At 33.3% G+C, this 12,665-nt stretch overlaps 1 long non-coding RNA gene across 1 annotated transcript in view; it reads right to left on the bottom strand.

Annotated features, from left to right (window-relative positions):
* Window positions 1-12,665, bottom strand: part of LOC136029037 (uncharacterized) — a 71,161-nt gene that overhangs the window by 19,872 nt on the left and 38,624 nt on the right. The window contains exon 2 of the long non-coding RNA XR_010617958.1: window positions 11,427-11,615. This is a non-coding gene — a long non-coding RNA (uncharacterized LOC136029037). The remainder of the gene's footprint in view (window positions 1-11,426; window positions 11,616-12,665) is intronic.

A 12,665-nucleotide genomic window follows, 5' to 3' on the forward strand; every position in this document is an offset into this window, starting at 1 on the left:
TATCTCACAGTTTCTTATTTTTTAGCCACTGATTCCAATCTTATCTCCTCTGAAGTAGTTCCGTTAAGCCTAAAATATCTCATTCTGATAGACAGTAAATATTTTGACTGACATTCACAATCAAGTATATAAATTTATTCTTTTGCTCTGATTTGGCCTTGATTAAGCGTATGTTTAATCCATTTTGACTGTCTTGCAAAGAAATAATATTCTTTGATAGAAAGAGAATATATATATATATATATATATATATATATATATATATATATATATATATATACATACATATATATATATATATATATATATATATATATATACATATATATATATATATATATATATATATATATATATATATATATATATATATATATATATATATATATCTATATATATAAAAATAAGTTGTCTATGTGTGGATCTGTGGATGGATCAGGTGACGTCATGTTTGTCCGCATATGACGTCTGAATTATTTCACACTAATACAAAAGAAGAAAAAAACTAAAAAGGTAAAAACTACAAAAAAAACTAAAAAGAAAAACAAACTAAAAAAGCTAAAAAACTAAAAAAAACTAAAAAAAGGTAAAAATCTAATAACTAAAAAAAACTGAAAAAAATAAAAAAAGGCAAAAACTACAAAAAAAATAAAAACTAATAAAAAAACTAAAAAAGCTACAAAACTAAAAAACTAAAAAAAACTAAAAAAAGGTAAAAAACTAAAAAAAACTAAAAACTAAAAAAGAAAAAAACTAAAAAAAAGGAAAAACTGAAAAATAAAAGAGAAAAGAAAACTAAAAAAATATGAATAAATATATATAAAAATAAGTTGTTTGTGGGTTATGTCTGTCTGTCTGTCTGTCGAGTGACGTCGTGTTTGTCCGCATATGACGTCTGAATTATTTCACACTAATACAAAAGAAGAAAAAAAACTAAAAAAGGTAAAAACTACAAAAAAACTAAAAAGAAAAAAAACTAAAAAAGCTAAAAAACTAAAAAAAACTAAAAAAAGGTAAAAAACTAAAAACTAAAAAAACTGAAAAAACTAAAAAAAGGCAAAACTAAAAAAAAACTAAAAACTAATAAAAAAACTAAAAAAGCTAAAAAACTAAAAAAACTAAAAAAACTAAAAAAGGTAAAAAAAAAAAAACTAAAAACTAAAAAAGAAAAAACTAAAAAAAAGGAAAAAACTGAAAAATAAGAGAAAAAGAAAACTAAAAAAATATTAATAAATAAAAAAATATAAATATAAATATAATATAAATTAGCAATCAACAAAGCACCGAGACACAAATGACGACCGGGACACAGGGAGTATAAATGACGACCAGGACATAAGTAAAAAAAAAAACTAAAAAAACTAAAAAAATGGTAAAAACTACAAAAAAACTAAAAACTAATAAAAAAACTAAAAAATCTAAAAATCTAAATAAACTAAAAAAGAAAAAAAAGAAAAAAGGAAAAAAATAAAGGAGAAAAACAAAACTAAAAAACGAATGTATATACAGACCGGGACACCGGGATACAAATGACGACCGGGACACAGGGAATATAAATGACGACCGGGACACAGGGACACAACTACAATGGGGACGCTGGGGGGCACAGGGGGATATAAATGACGACCGGGACACCGGGACACAAGGAATATAAATGACGCCCGGGACACTCAAAGAGAAATCACAGACTGGAACACCGGGACACAAATGACGACCGGGACACAGGGAATATAAATGACGATGGCGACACAGGGAATGGTCGATTAGCAATCACCATCAACAAAGCTCAAGGGCAATCATTAGAATCATGAGGTATAGATCTGAATACGGATTGTTTTCCCATGGACCATTATATGTTGCATGTTCAAGAGTCGGTAAACCTGACAATCTATTTATATGCACAGACAATGGGACAGCAAAGAATGTTGTATATTCGCAAGTTTTACGTAGTTAAAAACATATATATATATATATATATATATATATATATATATATATATATATATATATATATATATATATATATATATATATATATATATATATATATATATATATATCTATATTCACAGGTGGGACATAGGGACACAACTACAATGGCGCGTAACTAATATGGCGCGTAACGACTTACGCGCGCGGGAGGGCTTGGGGGGGGCGCGAAGTGCCCCCACCAACTAGGTGTTGGGTTGGCGCGAAGCGCCACCCCAACAGCTAGTATATATATATATATCTATCTATATATATAAAAATAAGTTGTCTGTCTGTGGATCTGTGGATCAGGTGACGTCATGTTTCTGTGTCGGCTGACGTCATGAAATTAGTTGTCGTCATTTTGCTTTGACGGTGACGTCATTAACGGTATTTGAACGCAAAACCGCGCAGTTAGATGAAAATCCACCTGGACAGCGAGAGTCAAAACATATCAAAACTGAAAATGATAGCGATGATGATTGGGTTTGGGATTTTGACTTGGATAAGGTCATCAATGCCTTCCAGATTTAAGTTAAAAAAACAATGGTTCGTCGATATGTACTTCATAGTGACGCTGAAAAATAAAGAAGAAAAAGAAAACTGAAAAAAGAAAAAAGGTAAAAAACTAAAAAAAAAAACTAAAAAGAAAAAACACTCAAAGAGAAATTACAGACCGGGACACAAATGACGACCGAGACAGAGGGAATATAAGTGACGACCGGGAACCTCAAAGAGAAATTACAGACTGGGACACCCGGACACAAATCACGACCGGGACACAGGGAATATAAATGACGACCGGGACACAGGGACACAACTACAACGGGGACACCGGGGGCACAGGCGGGATATATAAATGACGACCGGGACACAGGGATTGTTCGAATAGAAATTACAGAGCGGGACACCGGGACACAAATGACGACCGGGACACCGGGAAACAGGGAATATAAATGACGACCGGGACACTCAAAGAGAAATTACAAACTGGGACACCGGGACACAAATGACGACTGGGACAGAGGGAATATAAATGACGACCGGGACACAGGGACACATTAGAATAATGAGGTATAGATCTGAATACGGATTGTTTTTCCCATGGACAATTATATGTTGCATGTTCAAGAGTCAGTAAACCTGACAATCTATTTATATGCACAGACAATGGGACAGCGAAGAATGTTGTATATTCGCATGTTTTACGTAGTTAAAAACATATATTTATATCTATCTCTATTCACAGGTGGGACACAGGGACACAACTACAATGGCGCGTAACTAATATGGCGCGTAACGACTTACGCGCGCGGGGGGGCTTGGGGGGGGCGCGAAGCACCCCACTAACTAGGTGTTGGGGTGGCGCCAAGCGCCACCCCAACAGCTAGTATATATATATATATATATATATATATATATATATATATATATATATATATATATATATATATATAGATATATTGCCAGCAATTGATCTGAAAATGTTTGACCAGAGTCATCGTTTTGCAATCGGACACGCATATTTGTAGTTAATTTTAATATTTTTACGTGTGCCCATAAATTAGAATTTTTCAGGCAAGCATTCATTTCCTTGCTGTTCTTTTGATTCCTCGGCACGCTTTCTTTTCTGACTTTCTCTATCAGCAGCAAGTTTTTTGGCATAGACTCTTTGAGCATCTTCATCGGCTTTTGCCATTGTAAGTTCATCAGTCATTTTAAACTTAAACATTAATAGATTTCTACGTGAACATATATGTCTTAAATATCTTTAATGACGTCACCGTTATAGCAAAAATGACGACAACTAACTTCATGACGTCAGTCGACACAGAAACATGACGTCACCTGACAGACAGACACACAGACAGACAACTTATTTTTATATATATATCTTCTATATATATAAAAATAAGTTGTCTGTCTGTCTGTGGATGTGTGGATGGATGTGTCAGGTGACGTCACCTGAAAAAACTGGATCAGGTGACGTCAAAACTGAAAAAACTAAAAAAGGCAAAAACTACAAAAAAAACTAAAAACTAATAAAAAAAATAAAAAAGCTAAAAAACTAAAAAAACTATAAAGGTAAAAACCAATAAAAAACTAAAAAAAAAACTGAAAAAACTAAAAAAAGGCAAAAACTACAAAAAAAAACTAAAAACTAATAAAAAAAGTAAAAAAGCTAAAAAACTAAAAAAACTAAAAAAAACTAAAAAAAGGTAAAAAACTAAAAAAAATAAAAAATAAAAAAAAAATAAAAAAAGGAAAAAACTGAAAAATAAGCTAAAATAAAGGTAAAAACCAATAAAAAACTAAAAAAAAAGGAAAAAACTAATAAATGACGACACTCAAAGAGAAAGCGACCAGGACAAAAGGAATGTTCGATTAGCAATCAACAAAGCACCGGGACACAGGGAGTATAAATGACGACCAGGACATAAGTAAAAAAAAAAAAACTATCTATATATATAAAAATAAGTTGTCTGTGGATCTGTGGATCGTGGATCAGGTGACGTCACCTGAAAAAACTGGATCAGGTGACGTCAAAACTGAAAAAACTAAAAAAAGGCAAAAACTACAAAAAAACTAAAAACTAATAAAAAAAAATAAAAAAGCTAAAAAACTAAAAAAACTAAAAAAAGGCAAAAACTACAAAAAAAACTAAAAACTAATAAAAAAGCTAAAAAACTAAAAAAACTAAAAAAAAGGCAAAAACTACAAAAAAACTAAAAACTAATAAAAAAAATAAAAAAGCTAAAAAACTAAAAAAACTAAAAAAACTAAAAAAAGGTAAAAAACTAAAAAACTAAAAACTAAAAAAAAACTAAAAAAGGTAAAAACTAAAAGAACTAAAAAAGAAAAAAATAAATGACGACACTCAAAGAGAAAGCGACCAGGACAAAAGGAATGTTCGATTAGCAATCAACAAAGCACCGGGACACAGGGAGTATAAATGACGACCAGGACACAAGTAAAAAAAAAATTAACAAAACTAAAAAGAAGGTAAAAACTACAAAAAAACTAAAAAGAAAAAAAAACTAAAAACTAATAAAAAAACTAAAAAATCTAAAAATCTAAATAAACTAAAAAAGAAAAAAAAAGGAAAAAAAGCACCAATATATTAAATTAGATTATTAGAGACTTGGTTCTGTTAGTACAGCGCTGGACTACAAGTTAGATTATAATGTGTTCGATTCCTGCTTGGACTTTTTTTCAATCACGGTTCATCCCTTCTTATGATTACTTTTCGGATAATCCACTATTTATGCAAATGTGATACACTCATTTTTTAAAGCATATCCCGGGAAGGCTCATTTTAAAGCTAATGCTCATACCCACTTACTTTTTTAAATCAATTTTACCATCTATAAGTGCCATACAACACTAAAAATGGCACTTTTGGTGCCACTTCTTAAGTAGAAGATTTTGGAAGTATAAAATGGTACCATTGCAATAATTATGGGTATCATTGCAATAATTATGGTCCAAGGCCTTTAAATGTAGTATATAGGGATCTTTCACGTATACTCTACCTCCAAACCCTTTTAATGAGTTCCATAAATCGTCTACTCATATTAGAAGTAAAAGACCATTGCAAAAACAAATTAACTAAAACTAACAAGAGCTAAGAGCTCATATGGCATGAGCTCTAGCAAAATTCTAAGGATCAATAGGTTGATTTGAAAGGAAAATCAGAGGCTTAATACCGGTAAGGATTTAAAATAAGAGCTCTGAGACACCAGGTCCTTCTAAATATAAAAATTCAATAAGAACCGATCACCCATTCGTACGTTAAAAATATCTTATTTTTTCTAATTTTTCCTCTCCCTTAAGCCCCTCAGATGGTCGAAACTGGGAAAATAACTTTATCAAGTCAATTTGTGCAGGTCCCTGACATGCCTTCCAATTTTATCGTCCTAGCACGTCCAGAAGCACCGAACCCGCCAAAGCACTGGACCCCCCTAACTCCCCCAAAGAGAGCGGATCCATTCCGGTTGCGTCAATCACATATCTACGACATTTGCTTATTCTAACCACCAATTTCAATCCCGTTCTCTCCACTCTAAGCGTTTTTCCAGATTTCCGGTTTCCCCCCAACTCCCTCCAATGTAACCAGATTTGGTTGGAATTTAAAATAAGAGCTCTGAGACATGGATTCCTTCTAAATATCAAATTTCATTAATATCCGGTTACCTGTTCGTAAGTTAAAAATACCTCCATTTTTACGAATTAACATCCCATCAAGTTTCATTCCGATCTCTCCACTCTAATTGTTTTCTAAGATTTCCGATTTCCAAGATTTCTGTTTCCCCCTCCACCTCCCTAAAACCCCGGATCCGATTCGAATTGAAAATGGAGCATCTGAGACACAAGATCTTTCTATATATCAAGTTTCATCAAGTTCCGATCAAGTTCCGATTCACGTTTTCCAAGATTTCTGGTTTCCTTCTCCAACTCCTCCCGATGTCACTGGATCTTGTCGGGATTTTAAATAAGGGCTCTGAAGCACAAGACCCTTCTAATATCAAATTTCATTAAGATCTGATCACCCGTTTGTAAGTTAAAAATATCTCGCTTTTCTATCTTTTTTAATTAACCCCCCCCCCCAGCTCCCCCTAAGAGAGCCAATCCGGTCTGTTTATTTCAATCACATATCTAGGACTTGTGTAATTCTTTCCACCAACTATCATCACGATCTCTCCACTCTAAGGGTTGGCCAAAATTTCCAGTTTCTCCCTCCAACTCCCCCCGATGTCACCGGATCCAGTCAGGATTTAAAATAAGAGCTTTGAGACACGAGGTCCTTCCAAAAATTAAATTTCATTATGATCCAATCACCCGTTCATAAGTTAAAAATACCTAATTTTTTCTAATTTTTCCAGATTACCGAATTAAGTCCTCCCAACTCCCCTAAAAAAGCGGATCCGATCTGGTTATCTCAATCACGTATCTAGGACTTGTGCTTATTCTTCCCACCAAGCTCCATCCCGATTTCTCCACTCTAACCGTTATCCAAGATTTCTAGTCCCCCCAACTCCCCCCAATGACACTGGATCCGGTCGGGATTTAAAATAAGAGGTCTGAGTCACGAGGTCCTTCTAAAAATCAAATTCTATTAAGTTCCAATTACTCGTTCGTAAGTTAAAAATACCTCATTTTTTCAAATTTTTCGAATTACCCCCCACCCCCCAAATCCCCCAAAGAGAGCGGATCCGTTCCGGTTATGTCAATCACGTATCTAGGACTTTTGCTCATTTTTCCTACCAAGTTTCATCTCGATCCCTCCACTCTAAGCGTTTTGCAAGATTTCAGGTTTTCCCCTCCAACTCCCCCCAATGTCACCGGATCCAGTCAGGGTTTAAAATAAGAGCTCTGAGACACAATATCCTTCTAATACCCTGCACAATATCCTGCCAAATTTCATCGTCCTAGCTTATCTGGAAGTGCCCAAACTAGCAAAATCGAGATAGACAGACAGACCGACAGAAATTGCGATCACTATCTGTCACGTGGTAAATACCAAGTGCCATAAAAACTTTTTAACTCAAATTTTACCAAAAATTAAGCTTAAATGATCAACGGTTTTGAATTGAACCTTCAAATTTCACTCTTCGACGAAGCCTGTGTTTTAGTTCTAACGGTGGTAACTGAGGAGAAGGGACATCCTTGTCCACTTGGTATTTTTGGTTTTACCTAGGTTTTGAAAAATAAGTTTTCAACTGAAACAATGGAGTGACAACGAAAATTAGCACCTTACTGAAAACACAAACTGATTTTAGTTTTGGTATAGTAAAAGCAAACCAATTAAAGACACTTTTTAAAATAAAAATAAAGCATTTTAGGATTGTCGCTTTGGTTTTTTTGTTCGTTTAATTGGTATCACTTCTGCACGATGGCTCACTTCAATGAATGGCTCTCGTTTTGATTCTAAAAAGGACATGTCATGATTATCAAACAGTTCGTGGTAACGAACTGTAGTAAGGAGCAACCCGGCTCATTAGTAACCAAAACTCTAAAAAATGGAATTTTGATACCAATAGCTACATCAAAAGAATTGCATTTTAATGCTGATTTTAAATATATAAATTTCATCAAGTTTAGTCTTACCCATCAAAAGTTATGAGCCTGAGAAAATTTACGTTTTCTTAGAAAATAGGGGGGAACACCCACTAAAAGTCATAGAATTTGAACGAAAATCACACCATCAGATTCAGCGTATCAGATAACCCTACTGTAGAAGTTTCAAGCTCCTATCTACAAAAATGTGGAATTTTGTAGTTTTTGCCAGAAGGCAGATCACAGATGCGTGTTTATTTGTTTTTTTTTTTTTTTTTTTTTCCCCAGGGGTGATCATATCGACCCAGTTGTCCTAGAATGTTGCGAGAGGACTCATTCTAACGGAAATGAAAAGTTCTAGTGCCCTTTTTAAGTGACCAAAAAATTGGAGGGCATCTAGGCCCCCTCCCACGCCAATTATTTTCCCAAAGTCAACGGATCAAAATTCTGAAATAGCCATTTTATTCAGCGTAGTCGAAAAACCTTATAACTATGTCTTTGAGAGACGACTTACTCCCCCACAGTCCCCGTGGGAGGGGCAACAAGTTACAAACTTTGACCAGCGCTTACATATAGTAATGGTTATTGGGAAGTGTACAGGCGTTTTCAGAAGGATTTTTTTGGTTGGGGGGAGGGGTTGAGAAGAGGGGTATAGGCTGGGGGAGCTTTACATCGAGAATTTGTCATGGGAGAAGAAAATTTCCATGAAGGGAGTGCAGGATTTACTAGCATTATTTAAAAAAAAAACAATGAAAAAATAAATATGAAAAAGTTTTTTTCAGCTGGAAGTAAAGAGCAGCATTAAAACTTAAAAGAAACAGAAATTATTATCCATGTGAGGGGCTGACCTCCTCCTAATACCTCGCTCTTTACGCTAAAGTATTTTAGTAATTTGAACTATTTATTCTACGGCTTTTGTGATTCAGGGGTCATTCTTAATGAATTGGGACAAACTTTAAGCTTTAGTGTAAAGAGCGAGGTACTGACGAGGGGGCGAACCCCCTCATATGTGTAATAAAAACATGAGAATAAAAAATTCTTTACGTAAGCTAGTTTATAAGTTACGTATATCTTTTACTAATAAAAAGATTCGTAAAAAAATAAAACTTCTAGTTGCCTTTTTAATTAACCAAAAAATCGGAGGGCAACTAGGCTTCCTCCCTCGCTCTTTTTTTCTCAAAATCATTCGATCAAAACTATGAGAAAGCCATTTAGCCAAAAAAAAAAATATGCAAATTTCGTTTTAATTATTCCTCTGTGGAGAGCCAAAATCAAAACATGCATTGATTCAAAAACGTTCAGAAATTAAATAAAAAAAACAAGTTTTTTTAACTGAAAGTAAGGAACGACATTAAAACTTAAAACGAACAGAAATTACTTCGTATATGAAAGGGGCTGCTTCCTCATCAACACCCCGCTCTTTACGCTAAAGTTTTTTACTGTTTTAAAAAGAAGAATTGAGAGAAAGAGTCAAACTTTAGCGGAAAGAGCGAGGCGTTGATGAGGAAGCAGCCCCTTTAATATACGAAGTAATTTCTGTTCGTTTTAAGTTTTAATGTCGCTCCTTACTTTCGGTTAAAAAAAGTTGTTTTTTTTATTTAATTTTGTAGACAAGTTCAAAGTAAAGCCATCCTAACAGTATTAGGACTATAGACTAGGTTGAGAATTTGTATCATACCATGAAATTCACTGTTGTATAGAGAGAAATAACCGGTATTCCAGATTTCATATTATGTCGTATTTTATCTTCATTTTAAGTAATACGAAAGCATATTTCTTGAAAGTTAAGTCTGTTTACTCCTCACTATTGGTATAGCTGTCGAGACCAAAATGCTACCTGATAAGTCAATCCAATATTTATGTGTGCTGTTCGATGATTTTCTGGTTATTAAAAAAAGATTTAATTTTGCACTTGCGTTTTAAGATAATTTTAATTGTGTTACTGATGTGACAACTGGTTTAAGACTATGAAAAGCTTTATAGATTAGTTTATTGTTGTCAGGCTACATGCTCACTTTTGACTCCCAGATCAACATTCCTGTTTTTTTATGCTTGGCTTTTATGTTTTCAGTAAAGCGCTAGTTTTCTATAATCCTAGAAACATAGGGAACATAATTAGTTGTTTTATTTGTACTAGTTTTATTGATATATATTAGATAGGCTGTGAAGTAATAATTTGGTACTTTTGTCTTATAGCCACCTCGCTCAAGATCTTGTATCGCGAACATGGGACAAGAACCGGTTTTAATGGTCTTTACACCAGACAACATTAGCTTCGGCTCGGTGGGAAACTACGTTGTAGCTTTATTTTAATTAAATATTTTGTTGGTATTTCGGTTAGATTAGATTAGGTTAGTTTAGGTTACGTATGTAATATAATGCGGTGTGGGCGGCCCCTCTTCCATAATTATTGGTTGTAGTCTTCACAGTCTTGTTGATAAAGCATTATATTTTCATCATGTTTTGTTTTATTAGCATTAACCAAACTTCACTTCTCGATGCAACTTGAGTGTGGTGGCTAAAAGGCGCAAGTGCCAATTATTTTTGTCCATTTTAAGTTTCATCTTCGCTCTTTACTTCCTTTGGAAAAACTTCTGTTTTTTAAAAGTAATTATTCTAAGAAAAGAAACTTCTCTCTCCGTATAGAATACACTACTCGAAATTTTTAAAAGTAAAAGCAACAGTCAGCGAATTAGTCATGATAATCAGGGGCTTAAATTACTATGGGCCAGGGGGGCAACTGCCCCCACTTACCAACCCCAGTTTGCCCTCTAGGCCCCATTATGTCCCCCACTGACCCCCCAGCTGAATTTTCTTCAAAATTCTAGTCAGAACTAAGATAAGCCTGCATAATTCAAGTATCAAGAGAAAAGGGTTAGTTTTCATTAGTATGTCTATGGCCAGATTTAAAGCTATAGCGCTTCTAGGCCCAAGCGATTTTGCCGCTTCCTTTACCGTGATTTTCGAGTAAATCTCCGAATATTCGGGGATAGTGGAAGCACTGAACAGAACGCAACTGATGAGCCAAAAATAATGAAAGAAAGAGTTAATACCGAACTCTCAGCTTCCATTCTTGGGATAAATCTGACAATTTAAAAGTGGTCGCGGAATTCCTGTGTTGTTTGAAAATACCTTTTCTGTGAATAGGCAGCGCAGTGGCGGAGTGAACCTGGAACTTTGACGATAAACCACATCATTTCAGTTTTGTTATAAAAACCTGTTGGCAAATCCAGGCCTGAGTACATCTTTGCCATTATGGAACTATATGACTCGTTTTTTACTCTCATTTACGCTTGATTTGAGAAAAATGGCTCTAACTTCCCCCCAACCCCGAAGGATTTTGAAAAAATTACGCCACTGATGATAATAGCAACAGCACAAAACATGGAAATAAAACTTACTCATTTTCACTAATCAGAAATCCTAAAACATTCACTGAAATAGATAAGAAGCTAACATAAGGTTCCGTTTCCTCTCTATCTTGGGATGGCAAGCGATAAAATATAGAGCAATTTTGGTTGTCTCTAGCTGATACACATCAAGACTGGTTCAGAACTCATCGTTAATGATGTTGCATGCTCAGTGTATATCTGAAAGCAAATAAAAGCGTGTCTATATACTGGTTTCCGAAATAGCGTATACTTTAAGTTGTTTTAAGTGTATGTTTTAAATAGCGCATGTTTTAAGAGTAGAGCTTCCGAAAATGTTTAAAATCTAATTCTCCTTCTGTCCAGAATGAATTTTAAAAAAGGAAAACTGGAAAGATAGTATTTTATTTCAAGAAAAAAACACTAGTAATTTCTTTTGGAGAAAATTGAATTGGGTACCAAAACAGTAGTTTCAAAAATAACATTTAATTCCAGAGTGTTGTGTTAAGTGTCAGGTCTGACAGCCCCACCGCGACCACTTCCACCGCAATATCTATATATATAAAAATAAGTTGTCTGTGTGTGGATCTGTGGATCAGGTGACGTCATGTTTGTTCGCATATGACGTCTGAATTATTTCACACTAATACAAAAGAAGAAAAAAACTAAAAAAGGTAAAAACTACAAAAAAAAACTAAAAAGAAAAAATAACTAAAAAAGCTAAAAAACTAAAAAAAACTAAAAAAAGGTAAAAATCTAATAACTAAAAAAAAACTGAAAAAAATAAAAAAAGGCAAAAACTACAAAAAAAATAAAAACTAATAAAAAAAACTAAAAAAGCTAAAAAACTAAAAAAAACTAAAAAAAAACTAAAAAAAGGTAAAAAACTAAAAAAAGCTAAAAACTAAAAAAGAAAAAAACTAAAAAAAAGGAAAAAACTGAAAAATAAAAGAGAAAAAGAAAACTAAAAAAATATGAATAAATATATATAAAAATAAGTTGTTTGTGGGTTATGTATGTCTGTCTGTCTGTCGAGTGACGTCGTGTTTGTCCGCATATGACGTCTGAATTATTTCACACTAATACAAAAGAAGAAAAAAAACTAAAAAAAGGTAAAAACTACAAAAAAAAAACTAAAAAGAAAAAAACTAAAAAAGCTAAAAAACTAAAAAAAAACTAAAAAAAGGTAAAAAACTAAAAACTAAAAAAAACTGAAAAAACTAAAAAAAGGCAAAAACTAAAAAAAAACAACTAATAAAAAAACTAAAAAAG

This window comes from Artemia franciscana, chromosome 1 (genome assembly GCF_032884065.1).
Source record: "Artemia franciscana chromosome 1, ASM3288406v1, whole genome shotgun sequence".
Taxonomy (NCBI): Eukaryota; Metazoa; Arthropoda; class Branchiopoda; order Anostraca; family Artemiidae; genus Artemia; species Artemia franciscana.